General features: G+C 46.3%; 1 protein-coding gene across 2 annotated transcripts in view; it reads left to right on the top strand.

Annotated features, from left to right (window-relative positions):
* ABCA1 (ATP binding cassette subfamily A member 1) overlaps window positions 1–14,368 on the top strand; it is a 147,979-nt gene that overhangs the window by 51,362 nt on the left and 82,249 nt on the right. The window lies entirely within an intron of this gene.

Here is a 14,368-nt window from a genome sequence, read left to right as displayed (position 1 = left end):
ATTGCAATTTCATGGAAATTATTGCTTAGGAGGATGTTCAGCAGGAAAAATATAATTAAAGTTAATTCAAAAGAAACATTTTATGTGAATATGGTAAAACTTGTGAGAGTAGTTTGTAAATGATTGAAGATTGGAAAACATTGTAATAAAAGTAAGTGTGGGGCTTTGTATTAAGATTCATTTTGGGAAGAAATCCATGCTCCATCCCTCATTAAGTATGAACTTTGGGCATGTGTTGATGCTTTCTGGCCCAGAGTTTACCTGAAGATTAGCTGCCCTGAGGGTCACTGAGCATTAAATTAGATGATGTCTGTGAATGACTGATAGTGAAGCTCATAGCCCACAGTTGACACATAATAAATTCAAGTTGCTTTGCTTCCCCTTCTGTTCCTGGCTGACTGTTTGGCCTTTGCCATTTGTTCGGCCTCTCTGGGCCTTAAGTTTCTTTGCCTTGAAATTGGAACTTTGGTGAAACAACCAGAAAATGCTTCAGCCCAGAAACTTTGTCAGTACTTACATGGGGGATCACCTGGGACTACCCCAGGATGTGGGCTTGTCTGCTAGACTATAGCCCCTTGAGGGCAAGATGGGCTCCTTATTCATGGTGCCACCCCAAGCCTCAGCACAGTAGTGGGTGCATGGTGAGCCGTTAGTGAATCGTTGTGGAATGAAGGTGGGAGAAAATAAAATACCTGCCCTTCACACGGCAGGGTATTGTGAGGGTCAAGTAAAAGTGCTTTAAAAAATTGTATTATAAAGTTTATTCCCTTGTGTGAACCCACGTCAACAGAGCCTACGAATAATGATGATGACAGAAGTTCTTCAGAAAGTCTTAAGTCTTCTTTGTTTCACAAAATTGCCTCCCAGAACTTTACTAGAAGGGCAGCCATGAACCCAGAGGCCTAAAGTAGATTTACTGGGAAGCTAAAAATATTTTATTTTTCATAGCCCCTTTCACGTTCAAGGTCCTCTCTGGGGGTCTTAACAATATGTTTACACAGCAGTATGTTTTTATAAAGTTTGCAAAAGTAGGATTTAAAAAATATATATATGTATATATTTTTTTTTAAAAAAGAGAGCCCCCTACCAACTTGTGTCAGCCTCAGGCCCCCACCTGCATCTGCTCCTGCCAGGGCATGGTGGGGCAAGAAGCACTGCTCCCCTTCCAAAGCTTCCTCCCTTGCCCTGGAGTCATCCTCACTCCCCACTCCAAGCCACCTGCCATCGCTGTGCCCCCTCTCTGGTGAATCTGGCATTCTCAGGTGGGATGAGAAGCAGACTGACCCAAGCTAAGGCCTTTCTGATGGGGTTGTTGCTGCTGAGAATCATGGCTGGGCTGGAGGAGAGGACCCTTTGCTGTCTTATTTTTATGGTATATTTCCTTTTCACCTACTTAAAATGTATTCCCTAGTGATACCTAATGGGTCCATTAGCCTGCTTCCTACTGAACATTTCTGCTCAGACATCCACTTGGTCCCAAGGCCTGCTCCTCTCCCATATCCTGATATCTTGACTACAGACTCTCCTTCAACTCCAGGTTGCACTGTGCACACAGTCCCCTCTTGAGCAGGTACCTCCTTGCAGTGGTTGGGACATCCTACTTGGCTCATAGTTGGGAAGTGCATATGCTGGAGCTGAAGCCTCTTGCCCTCCTGGGGTATGCCATCCTTACATCCCCTCTGAGAAGTTCCCCAGCTCCCCTCTGTTTCCCGTTTCCACATTTAGCGAGGCCCTTGTCCACCACTACATCCCCCATAGCCAATCCCTCAGCCTTGCCATTGCTTGTGCTGGTCTGGAAACAGAACCTAGACTTGTGGGGCACCTGGGGAAGTTCTCCATCTTTTTATAGCTGGCATGACCCAAGTGGTGTGGGCAGAGCTGTGGATTCTGTGGTGTGGCTGGGAGCCAGGTAGCCTCTCTCTCTACTGTACATGGAACTCAGCAACTTCTGAGTCAAGATCTTAGCTCTGCAGGTGTCTTGCCATGTCCGAAGTTACGGCCACACCAGTACCTTTTATCTCCGGAAGTCCAGTGAGTGCTGTGTGGGACCGCAAAGGTCATTTTCTAGACCTGCTGAATTTGGCTAGAACAGGTGGGGGTGGCTTTCAAGCTGTTCCTAGGGCTGACAAGCCGTTTCTGGGGGTACATACATACCGCAGTCCATGTGAATGGCACTCTGCGTGAGAACTGTGATGATTTGAGTTGGATAGCGTACAACATTCATGGTTCTCTTCCATGGCCTGGAGTTCCTTATCTTGCCTTCTCCAGTGAGGACTAGGGCTGCAACTGGCCTGGTATGGCTCCTGATTTGGGGGCTTCTGAAATATCTTTTTTTTTAAGGATGTGAAGCTCTCTGGAGCTTATAAGGATTTTGCCAGGAAAAGATTAAAAATATCTTTGGACGTTTTGTCACTGGGCTGGAGATGACCCCTTTGGAGGACATATCACCTTGTTGAGGTCAAGGGGCGGCAAGGGACAGGACTGGCAGAGAGATCCGGGGCAGCAGCCTGCCATCCTGACTTGGGTCTGGAGTTTCTCTCTCCCTTCAGCGGACTTTTGTGTGGAGTCAGTGGCTCAGCTGCCACTTCCCTTATGTTCATGGCATGAATCTGGCTTTTTTGGCCTTTCTTTTTCTTTTTTCTTTCTGTTTTATTTTTTTTTTTTGAGATGGAGTCTCGCTCTGTCATACAGGCTGGAGTGCAGTGGTGCGATCTCGGCTCACTGCAACCTCTGCCTCCCGGATTCAAGCGATTCTCCTGCCTCAGCCTCCTGAGTAGCTGGAATAACAGGCGCGTGCCACCGCACCCTGCTAATTTTTGTATTTTTAGTAGAGACGGGGTTTCACCATGTTGGTCAGGCTGGTCTCGAACTCCTGACCTCGTGATCCACCCACCTCAGCCTCCCAAAGTACTGAGATTACAGGCATGAACCACTGCGCCTGGCCTTTTTTTTTTTTTTTTTTTTTTTGAGATGGAGTCCCACTCTGTCACCCAGGCTGGCGTGAGTGCAGTGGCACGATCTTGGCTCACTGCAACCTCTGCCTCCTGGGTTTAACCAATTCTTCCTGCCTCCGCCTCCTGAATGGCTAGGATTACAGGCACTAGCCACCATGCCTGCCTAATTTTTATATTTTTTAGTAGAGACGGGGTTTATGCCGTGTTGACCAATTGAACTCCTGACCATGTTTGAACTCCTGACCATGTTTGTCATGTTAAACTCCTGATGTCAGGTGTGTCAGCCTCCCAAAGTGCTGGGATTACAGGTGTGAGCCACCATGCCCGGCCTGTTTGACCTTTGTGATATGGCTCTGACTAATACTTTTTGGAAGTTAGTCCCTGGGGTTATACTGGATTTTACTTAGGGAAAAGGGTCATGCCTCTCTGGCTGTCGGATTTACTGACAGTACTAAGGACTCAGTGGGGTTTGATTCTGGACCTTTGATTCTGGTTTGATTTTTGAAAATCAAAAAGACATGAGCTCCAGGGAGCAGGGTGACTTTGGTGACATGGCAAGATAGTTGGCTGTGGCAGGGAGTTGAAGGAAGTGGGTAGAAAATTAACGTCTTGTAAATATTCCCTGGGAAATACAATTTGGTGTTAAGAGAACAGACTTGGCAGCCAGATTGCCCTAGGTTCAAATCTTGGCTTGATGCTTATCAGCTGTGTAACCATGGATAATTCCATACATCTCTGTGCCTCAGTTTCCTCAAAATGGGATAACAGTAGTATCGCCCTCAGGACTGTTGTGGCAAATTAATGGACTAATAAGGGGAAGCACTTAGTACAGTGCCTGGCCCAGCATAGGTACCAGGCTTGTTCTTTAGCTCACTGCTTTTTCACAATCATCGTAAAATGTAGGGGATACTCACATGAAGGAGCTGAAGTTCAGAGAGGCCAAGTAACTTGCCGAAGAAAACACAGCTGGCAAGCGGCAGTAGTAAAACCAGAATTCCAGTTTCTCATGCTCTGTTGTTGTTATATCCTAAAGAGAGCAGCTCTGGGTAGCCAGAAGCTTCCCTAAAGTCACAGGACATGGGGTATGGGCTCGCTGGGATGAGAAAGGAGACAAGAAGGCTTTGGAAAGAAATGTCGGATTCACTCCCCTTCCTGTCTTCAGGCACTGTTGGAATGTTTCCCAAGGCCCATCTAGAAAGAACAACCTGTGACTCACAGTCACTTCTCATTTTCCGCCTGAACCCCCCTCACCCATTCAGGCAGCCGCTAAAGTTGAGGTTGCAGCCTCAGACTATATTTTCTGTCCTTGTGGACCCGCAGTGTGTCATCTTGTTGGGAGATCTGGTGACACATGTGTCAACATTATGTCATCAAAATGGAAATTCTTTGAAATCTTTAGGTGATTGCAATTCACGTTCTATGTGTATGCACTTGTCAAAAGTTTTGATTTGAGGCCTTAGAATTATATGTTTTGAAACCTTTCCACGTACCATGAGTTTTCCCAGACCTGTCAAAGCCAGGCTGCATCTCAGAAACCAGGTCCTTGATTTCCATCCAGGGCAAGGGCCTGGCCCCAGCTGGGCTGTAAGCAGGTGGGGGTGGGGTGCAATGCTCCACTGCAATGTTGAAATATTGCCTGAACTAAATCAAATCAAAGGTCAGCTTTACTCAGACAGGAATAGAAAACACAATTGCATTCGATTACAGAACAGCATGAACCCCCACAAATATCAGACTGCCTTTAAAAGGTTTTGAATTCTTAACATCAAGAACAGTGTTGCATGTCTCCTGCTTTTCCAACATAAGGTTTATTTATTCTGTGGGTGGCAAAGAGCAATTTGGGAGTCCAGTTTGTTTCTCATTGAAAGCTTTCCCATCTCTGGTCCTCTCGTCACTGTTGCGTTGAGGCACCAAAAGGCAATCTCAGTGACACTGTTCAACAGACTGAGTTGCACCGGATAATGATGCTATTTTGCACTTTTCATATATTATTACATTGAAGGCTTCAAACAGCACTAGCAGGGGCAAATTGGTATATTATCTCCATTTCATTGGTGAGGAAACTGAGGCTCAAAAGGGTAATATCTGTTGTCCAAGATTACAGAGTAAAGCTGTACATTGAATCGGGGTCTGTCTGACTCCCAGGCTCAGCATTTTCTCCCCACACTATGCTGCCATGTTGCTTATTCCAACATTAGGAAGCGTAGGTGACATCCCCAGCTTTTGAGGCCAAAATCATGATGAAGCATTTTTAAAACATTTCATTACATTGCTGATATAGTGGAAAGAACCAAAGTTTTGCAGTCAAAGCTGTCTGGGTTCAAATTTACCACTTGTTTGTTCTATGACTCTGAGCAAGATATTTTCTATATCTGTTTCCTCATTTGAAAAATGGGAATAATAATAATACCTTTGTTTACAAGCTGTTCTTAAAGATTCTGGAAAATAATGCTAATAGTGTGCCTAATGCTTAGTAAATATGAGTCACTTTTCTATGCCCACAAAGCACTACTATGTCCCTTAATACATTTTGTTAATTTTTATTTATTTATTTATTTATTTATTTATTTATTTATTTATTTTTGAGACGGAGTCTCGCTCTGTCGCTCAGCCTGGAGTGCAGTGGCCGGATCTCAGCTCACTGCAAGCTCCGCCTCCCAGGTTTACGCCATTCCCCTGCCTCAGCCTCCCGAGCAGCGGGGACTACAGGTGCCTGCCACCTCGCCCGGCTAGTTTTTTGTATTTTTTAGTAGAGACGAGGTTTCACCGTGTTAGCTAGGATGGTCTCCATCTCCTGACCTCATGATCCGACTGTCTCGGCCTCCCAAAGTGCTGGGATTACAGGCTTGAGTCACTGCGTCCGGCCCGTTAATTTTAAAAGTTAGAAAAAAATTAAACTATTTATACATTGTGCATGTTAATTCTTCCTTAGACCAGCCTTAGGAAGGATCTCATCCCTAACTTGTAAACTCATCTTTTTTCCATTCTCTTTGTGCCTGGACTTCTCAGGGCCATGCAGGCTGATTCTAGTCCCGTGTTGTGTGGTGTTTGAAGTGTCTGGCCCCTTTTTTCAGTCACCTCATCCTTGAGAACTGAATGCCTCAAACTCTCTTTTCTTTTTCTCTCTGCCCCTTCTGTTTGATGTAGTCTTTCCTGATTCCGGACTCTGTTTCTTCATACTTTCTAACTCTTACCTTCTCTTCACTCCTTTTGTCTTCCACGTGTCCTCTCTCATCTTTCTGCCTCTCTAGTCTTCAGGCAGAGTTTTCTTCTCAGCTATCTTCTTGCTGTTTCTGATGTTGGTTCTTTGTTTCTTCTCTTTCTGTTCAGATCCAAAATTCATTTGGGTCAATGTTATGTCTTAGTGTTATCTTCCACTTCCTTCTGAGCTTCCAAGCCAGCCTGACTGTGCCCTTCCACGCCCTGGCCAGTGTGATCAGGATATCGTTTCCCTCTGGGGCTGCACTGGCTCTTTGGGGGACTTGTTACATTCAGGGTCTTCAACCCTCATTCTAGGGGCTTCCGGTAACCTCTCCCACCTTTTCTCTTCTCAGTAAGACATGGGTATTGTCTTATTCTGTTTGTGCTGCTAGAAGAAAATTCTTGAGAGTGGGTAATTTACACACAGTAGAAATTTACTTCTCACAGTTCTGTAGGCTGGGAAATCCAAAATCAAGGTGTCGGCAGGTTTGGTGTCTGGTGAGGGCTGCTCTCTGCTTCCAGGATGGTGCCTTGTTGCTGCTGCATTCTTAGGAGGGGACAAACACCATTTCCTCAACTGACAGAAGGGACTGAAGCCACTCCCTCAAGCCGTTTTATAGGGGCCCTCAGAGAGCCTAACTGACTTTCCCAAGGTCATATAACTGGAAATTTCTGGAACTGAGTTTTTTCAGGTCTGTCTTGGTATCCCTTGGCAAGCCTTCTCTGTAGAGAAGGAAGCGTCTCCTGGGTTGGAAAGCCCAGGCTGGGATGAACAGCATGGGTGTCCTTAGGCTGCGTGCACCACATACCCCTGGCCTACTCTCCGCTGCCCTAAGGAGTCATCTGAAGGAGCAGCTGCATCACCCTGCCTCACCCCTTCTCCTGAGCACCCACCAACCTGGTCTTCCCAGAGAGTGCTCAGCTATTGGTGAAGCAGGCAGCATCTGTTCTTCAAGAAGACAGCAGAGCATCAGGAAAACGAAACACTAAAAAATACCATAAAGCCACTGGACTGTATTTGTTACCAGCCCTTGTATAGCAGAGAAGTTTCAAGGTCTTACTTATAAGGCTGGAGAAGCTCAGTGATCAAAACCACGAGTTAGAATTTGCCTCCCCCTCCCAGGCCCTGCCCAGTTGACAGCTCCTAGCAGGCTGGGAGACCCCTACCCCACCCCCACCCCCACCCCGGGGGTCCATTGAAGAAGACATCTGGACCTGGGATACTGATGTGATTTTCCCCACTTCTGTTTTTTCATTTGCCTCCTCCACCCACTTCTAAAGCAGCTGATTGCTTTGGTTCCTTTTCATGTTGAGCAAAAGAGAAGACAGAGATCTTGAAACCCGAGCTGGGGACTGGAGGGCACTGACCGAGAGTAACCCCGTCTGGCTCAGCTCAGCTCAGCTCAGCAAACGGCTTCCCTCCTCCGCCTTCCTGAGCTGCCCTCCCTCCTCTCCTCTCCTCCTTCTTCTCTTGCCTCCCCGCAGACAGCCTAACCCCTTTCATCCCTCTCTTCCCTCCTCCCACCTTCCTGGTCCTCTATGCTCAGAGAACTGAAGGAACACTGAATGGCTGGGAAAGCAGGACTTCGCCCCCACCCCGCGTCACACCCCTCCGCCTGCACGTGCAAGTGCGTTCCTCAGCTTGGTCCCAGAGGCTTAGATGTGTGGCAAGAAGCTGAGGGTTCTGCCTCGTTTCTTCCCCAGCCCACAAACACGTATTTCACCTGTGCTTTGTGCTTTTTCCTTTCCTTTGCCCCACTTTATGGTGCACACAGCGAAGCTCTTGGCTAGTTGGTAGGCCACTGCTCCTCCAGGCAAAACCAAGGAGGCTGAGCTCAGCAGATCGAGTATTTTGCTCTGTATTGAAGAGACTGTGGTGGGAGAGCTCTCCTGACCTTCTGCTGGATAGTGACTTTCTCTTCTGCTGGCAGCAGTAGCCCAGCTCCGCATCCTGTGACAGAGGTCATACCTTCCAGTTACCCGAGCAAACACTTGGAGCAAGTCAGCTTTTTCCCCTGAAAGAGCACGTTCACGTTCTTGATCTTTGGTTTGCGCAACAACCTGTGAATGTTATCAGCCCCATTTTTTTTTTTTTTTTTTGAGACAGAGTGTCACTCTTGTTGCCCAGGCAGGATTGCAGTGGCGCGATCTCAGCTCACGGCAACCTCTGCCTCCCAGGTTCAAGCAATTCTCCTGCCTCAGCCTCCCGAGTAGCTGGGATTACAGGCATGCGCCACCACGCCTGGCTAATTTTGTATTTTTAGTAGAGATGGGGTTTCTTCATGTTAGTCAGGCTGGTCTCGAACTCCTAACCTCAGTTGATCCGCCCATCTCGGCCTCCCAAAGTGCTATATTAGCCTCATTTTGTATCCAAGGAAACTGAGGCTTAGGGAGATTTAAATAAGGGGGAAAGTAAGCTTCATGATTACACAGTCAGGAAATGGCAGAGCTGACTCTTGAATTCAGACCCTCCGATGCTGCATCCAGTGCTGATTTTGTTTTGCCCTTTGTTCCTTTCAATGTCAGGTTGAGAAGACCTCAGAGATCATCTTCTCCAACCCACACATTTTACTGATTATAAAATCCAGGTCTGCATTAACTCGTTGGCCAAAGTTAAATGGCTAAATGACTGCCCTGTTCAGGAAGTATTCCCTGTCTTGTGTGGAATGATTGGTTTTTTGTCCAGGTCACCTTCCACCTATATCTGTCCTTCCAGTGACTGACAGATATGATCATTCCTGGTGATTCCCTGTAAAATATTAGATTTATTTATTCTTTTATAAAGTTATGAATAGACAAATCAGTCAGCTTCAAACTTTCCTTTACCTTATAGATAGTATCAGCAGAAAGAACTCAATAATTCTGTCTTAGGAACTCAGCCAGGCTAATATGTATTATAATACACGCATACATATGCACACACATACGCACATGTGCATACGTTAGATCACAAATTCAGCATCTCAACTTAGCTGCCAAAGCCACTTCTGTGTCTTGTCTATTCTGGATATGCTTTACAGTTAAATTAGCCACAAATCTGTTCAGATCAGTCATTCCTGAAAATGAAGATATTAGCCATCCTTTACCTGGTACCTTACTCATTGCCTGGATTATACTAGGTCTGCAGGTACATTTTCTCATTTAACACCTAGCTCAGCCCAATGAGGCGGATGCCATTGTCATCTCCATTTTATCATTTAATTAACTCAGCCTTCCTCTGTCCTGTTGACCTGAGCTGACGCAGTTGAGTGGGCTTAGCGGAACTCTTGTGTCCTCTTCACCTGGTTTGTTTCAAGTTCGTGTCCTGCTTCATCTTTTCCCTAACTCACTGCAAGGTGAATTTACTTCTCTGCAATTGGCAATTCCCCAAATCACATCAAGTCATTAATTTATTCACTCATTTGTATTCATTCATTTATTAGTTCATCCATTCATCCATTCATTCATTCATCCAATTCACTGAGTGCCTTCTCTGTGCCCGGCACTGCTGGCTTTGGAAATACGAATTCTGGCCCTCAAGGAGTTTCTGTTCTTCTGGGAGCAGGATATATCACGGGTGACTGCAGCTTGATCTGTGTGGTACTAGTGGGAAACATAGGATGTTGGGCACAAAAGAGTCACAAAACGCTGGGTGCGGTGGCTCATACCTGTAATCCTAGCACTTTGGGAGGCCAAGGTGGGTGGATCGCCTGAGGTCAGGAGTTCAAGACCAGCCTGGCCAACATGGCGAAACCCTGTCTCTACTAAAAATACAAAAAAAAAAAAAAAAAAAAAATTAGTTGGGTGTGATGGTGGGCACCTGTAATCCCAACTACTTGGGAGGCCAAGGCAGGAGAATTGCTTGAACCTAGGCGGTGGAGGTTGCAGTGAGCCAAGAGCGGGCCACTTCATGCCAGGTGAAAGAGCAAAACTCTGTCTCAAAAAAAAAAAAAAAAAGAAAGTCACAAAAAAGAGCCAGTCCTTAACCCAGCTTGAGGGTGGGAAGGCCCGGGCAGGCTTCCTGGAGGAGGTGACTCATGGACCATGTCATGAGGATGAGGTCAGAGGAGAAGGTATGTTTCAGACATCTGACTTTCTAGATATTCTTGGCTTTCCACCCATTTTCCTGCCAGCAACATAGTGGAGAAGACTGAGACCAGCAGGTACAAAGCCACTGTACTCTGTCCTCACCCCCTCCTTTTTTCTCCCCTTCCTACCACCCAAATCTGAGGTTTTGAGAAATCTCCCCTCTAATTATCTGCTTGTTTATTCATTTGTTGAGAATCTACTATGTGCATAGCATTATGACCACAAAATGCCCTGGTCATTGTCATCATGAGAGGTCTTGACCCTTGCTGTCCAGCCACAGCTCCCAGTGATTTTTGACTCTGTCCTTTTCCAGAACTTGGCTCCAGTCTGGTTGCTCCCCATAAAGCACTTACAGATAAACCTCATCTTGGGCCAGCGCTTCCATTTACTGTCTCCTTTTGGCTTTCTTATCCTTCCTTCTGCCTTCTTGAATTATTTGCCTCTTTATCTCCCCTTTCAGCCTTGAAAGTTCCTCAAAGGCAGGGACTGTGTTCCATCTTTTCTATAAATGGCATTGTCGTACAGTGGTAGAGTTGAATGAAAGAATCTTTTTGGTAATCACAAATTATTACCATATATTGAGCACCTACCATGATGAATATCTCTGGTCTTCATATCTTTGAAATGTGGATACTATTACCTTCACCTAATTGGTAAGAAAATGTGTGCTCAGGGAGGTAAAGTCACTTCCTCACAATCACACAGCTATTTCACAGTGGAGTACGGCATCAAATTGAGGTTTTTCTGGTCCCAAACCCTGATGTTTCCTCCACATCATTGTTTCTCAGACTTGATTGGAATCACCTGAGAAGTTTTATTAAATTCTTTTTTGGAGACAGAGTCTCGCTCTGTCACCCAGGCTGGAGTGCAATGGTGCAATCTCTGCTCAGTGCAACCTCCGCCTCCCAGGTTCAAGTGATTCTCCTGCCTCAGCCTCCCAATTAGCTGGGATTACAGCTACCCACCACCACACTCAGCTAATTTTGATATGTTTAATAGAGACGGGGTTTCACCAGGCTGATCTCGAACTCCTGACCTCAAGTGATCCGCCCACCTCGGGCCTCCCCAAGTGCTGGGAATACAGGTGTGAGCCACCGCGCCCAGTCAAGTTTTATTAAATTCTGATGCCTGGGTCTTACCCTAGCAGTTCTCATTAGTTGCTCCATGGTGTGGCCTGGGCTTTGGGATTTTTGTGAAGCCCCCAGCCGAGTCTAACAGGCAGTCATGTTTGAGAACCAGTATACTACACCATGTTGCCTTCCTGTTTTCACACAGGTTGGTGCTAGTGCGTGACTCGAAGCCTACATGTGTGGATTTCCACGTGATCAGGCTGCAAGTTCTTTGTAGCTGAGGATCTTTGGCCCTCCCTGCTGCTTCCCCACCCAGCGAACCTACCATACCATGCACGTGCACAGCCAAGGGTTGTTGACTGTTTAATCAGCCTCTGGGTTCTTATGTCTTATCGGGGGATTCACTGATAGGAGGTTGGAGCTTGATCACATCCAGATGTTCTCATTTTCGGAACAGAATAGTCTTATAAACATGCTGAACATACTTACTGGTCTGGAGAGTGTTGCAGGATGACCTAGGCCCATTACAAGGGTGGCCTGGGTCACCCTCCCACACTTCTGCCACCCTGCTTAGGAAGGAGGGAGCTGTTTTGAAGTTCCCTGGTGCAATATGATGTATTGCTCTGGCTCTGCTCAGGAGGACTCTATGGCCCACCTAGTCAGTGAGCGTTAGCTAATACCTGTATTCTGTTTCTGTTGAGGTTTCACAGAGGCCTTTTTTGACCCTTCATTTTATAGGTAAGGCAGTGGAGGCACAACTACATGAAATGACCCGACAAATAAATGGATATAGAACCCAGGTTTCTGATTCCCAGGGTGGTGCTTTGTCCACGGTTGTACAGTGATCAGCGTCTACCTTTTCACACCAGTCCTCAGCTGAAGCCACCAGCTTACACCTTGCTTCCTAGTTCTCCCAGGAACAGAAAGTGACCCCGGATGTCGCTTGCTGTTCCTGGGAAGGCAGTTCTAGTGGTTACCCATCCTGTTCACTCCTGGGGTGTGGCCTGGGGATGGTCCTGACATCCCTGGGCTCTTCCTGGACCTGATGAGCTAAAAGGAAATCTCCTGTGATGGTGCGCAGATACTTTTGGAACCTTGTCAGCCCTAATCCCATCTCCTAGTATTTAGTATTCAGCTACCCTTCACTGGGCAGTAATTCTGTGCCAGGTCTGATCTGGGCACTCGTGGTACTGAGAACACATATTCCCTATCCTGTAGGCACAGTCTGGTGGAGGCAGCATGCAAGTAAAACAATGTTCCTTACACTGTGGTTCCACACCTCCCTACCTGAACATTAAAAGTGCAAAGGATACTTATTCAAAATGTAGATTCGTGGTCTCTGCATTCTAGACCCACTATTTCAGAATTTCTGGGGATTGGGCCCAAGAAACTGCATTTTAGCATGTTCCCTAAATGAAGCTCAGGTGCTCTGAGGTTTGACAGCTGTAGTAGAGAACCTGATGGTAACAGTGTAGAGTCATATGTGATGGGAAGCATCAGGTACGTAGCAGTTTGCAGGAGCACTGATTCTGAGGGACACTAACTGGGTCTAGGAACAGCTACTGACTGTCATGAGGGATGACTAGGAGCTAGCCATAGAGGGGTAGCAGTGAATCATTTCTCTAGCGATGTGAATCTTGCTCAATGTGTCCTGTCTATATAACTCAATATTACTGAAGTTTGCCTAAAGCAGAATACACCTGGGTCATGCAGCATTGATGAGAGACTGGCTGGGCTGTCAGGCCCTCCTGCTACTTTATCTCTGCGTGTGACCCTCTTAGCTCCGAGGATTAACTCCTGTCCTCATTAAGCCTCACACTGTAGCCCCATTTTCAGATCAAACCTGTTTCTCTTCTGGTAAATGATTTCAGTTTGCAAAGTTTGCCCTCTAGAGGTTGCTTAGTGCCTGGGCCTGTGGACTCAGTTCGTGTGGTCCTGATGAGCTGGTTTCATCGTTATTACAAAGAAGTTAGGCGGTTAGGAGAGAGGGTTGGAAGAAGGAGAGGTAGACAGTCAAATGAGTCAGGGAAAACTATACTGTTTCAGAGTCATAGGGCTTCTACCAAGCATCTGGTCAGAAACCTCTCATTTTGGAGATCAAGAAACTGAGGTTCAAAAAGATGACGTGAAGTACACAGTGACGCCACCAGACACAGCCTCCAACTCTAGGGACTACAATTCTGGATTCTTAGTGGTGCTTTTTCTGTTTTGTTGCACTGGATTGAAGCCTTTTTTAAATGTACCAAGAGGTCCTATTATTTAGAGAGATTCTGTATGAAATCCTTTAGCAATCAAATCATTCAATAGGGCTGATGGTTTAAATATATGTTTATGTGTTTTCCTAAAGCCTGGCAGACCTGGGTTTTAGAGCTTTGTATCACATGTTTTATGTTTGGAATTAAAATGAGACCATGTCTGTGAAGGCATTTTGATATGCATAATACACTCTGCCAGTGTTTGCCAAAACATGGTCCCCAGGTCAGCAGCATCGGCATCACCTGTAAGTGATTGTCCTGTCGCATCCCAGGCCTGCTGTATTGGAAACTCTGGGGGTGGGGCCTAGCAGTTTGCATTTTAACAAGCCCTCCAGGTGATTCTGATGCATACTTAAGTTTGAGAACCGTTGCTTGCTTTGCATTCAATAGGAGATCAGTCTCTGCAGCTTGTGGGAATGAGGCTTTAAATCTCTCCAATTTTAACTCTGTGAGATGGCACTGGGGAGAGAGGAATGAATGGACTAGTGTGACAAAGCTCAGGTGGGATGGGCGAGATCATTTCAAAGGTTTGACTTCTTGCTTGAAAAGCAAGGAAAGGCTGGGTGTGGTGGGTCATGCCTGTAATCCCAGCACTTTGGGAGGCCTAGGCAGGTGGATCACAAGGTCACGAGTTCAAGACCAGCCTGCCTACATGGTGAAACCCTGTCTGTACTAAAGATTAAAAAAAAAAAAAAAAATTAGCCAGGCATGGTGGTGCACACCTGTAATCCCAGCTACTTGGGAGGCTGAGGCAGGAGAATCTCTTGAACCCGGGAGGTGGGGGTTGCAGTGAGCTGAGATCGCACCATTGCACTCCAAC

This window comes from Chlorocebus sabaeus, chromosome 12 (genome assembly GCF_047675955.1).
Source record: "Chlorocebus sabaeus isolate Y175 chromosome 12, mChlSab1.0.hap1, whole genome shotgun sequence".
Classification (NCBI taxonomy): Eukaryota; Metazoa; Chordata; class Mammalia; order Primates; family Cercopithecidae; genus Chlorocebus; species Chlorocebus sabaeus.
The sequence above is the reverse complement of the archived record's forward strand: the minus strand, read 5'-3'. Positions and strand labels throughout refer to the sequence as shown.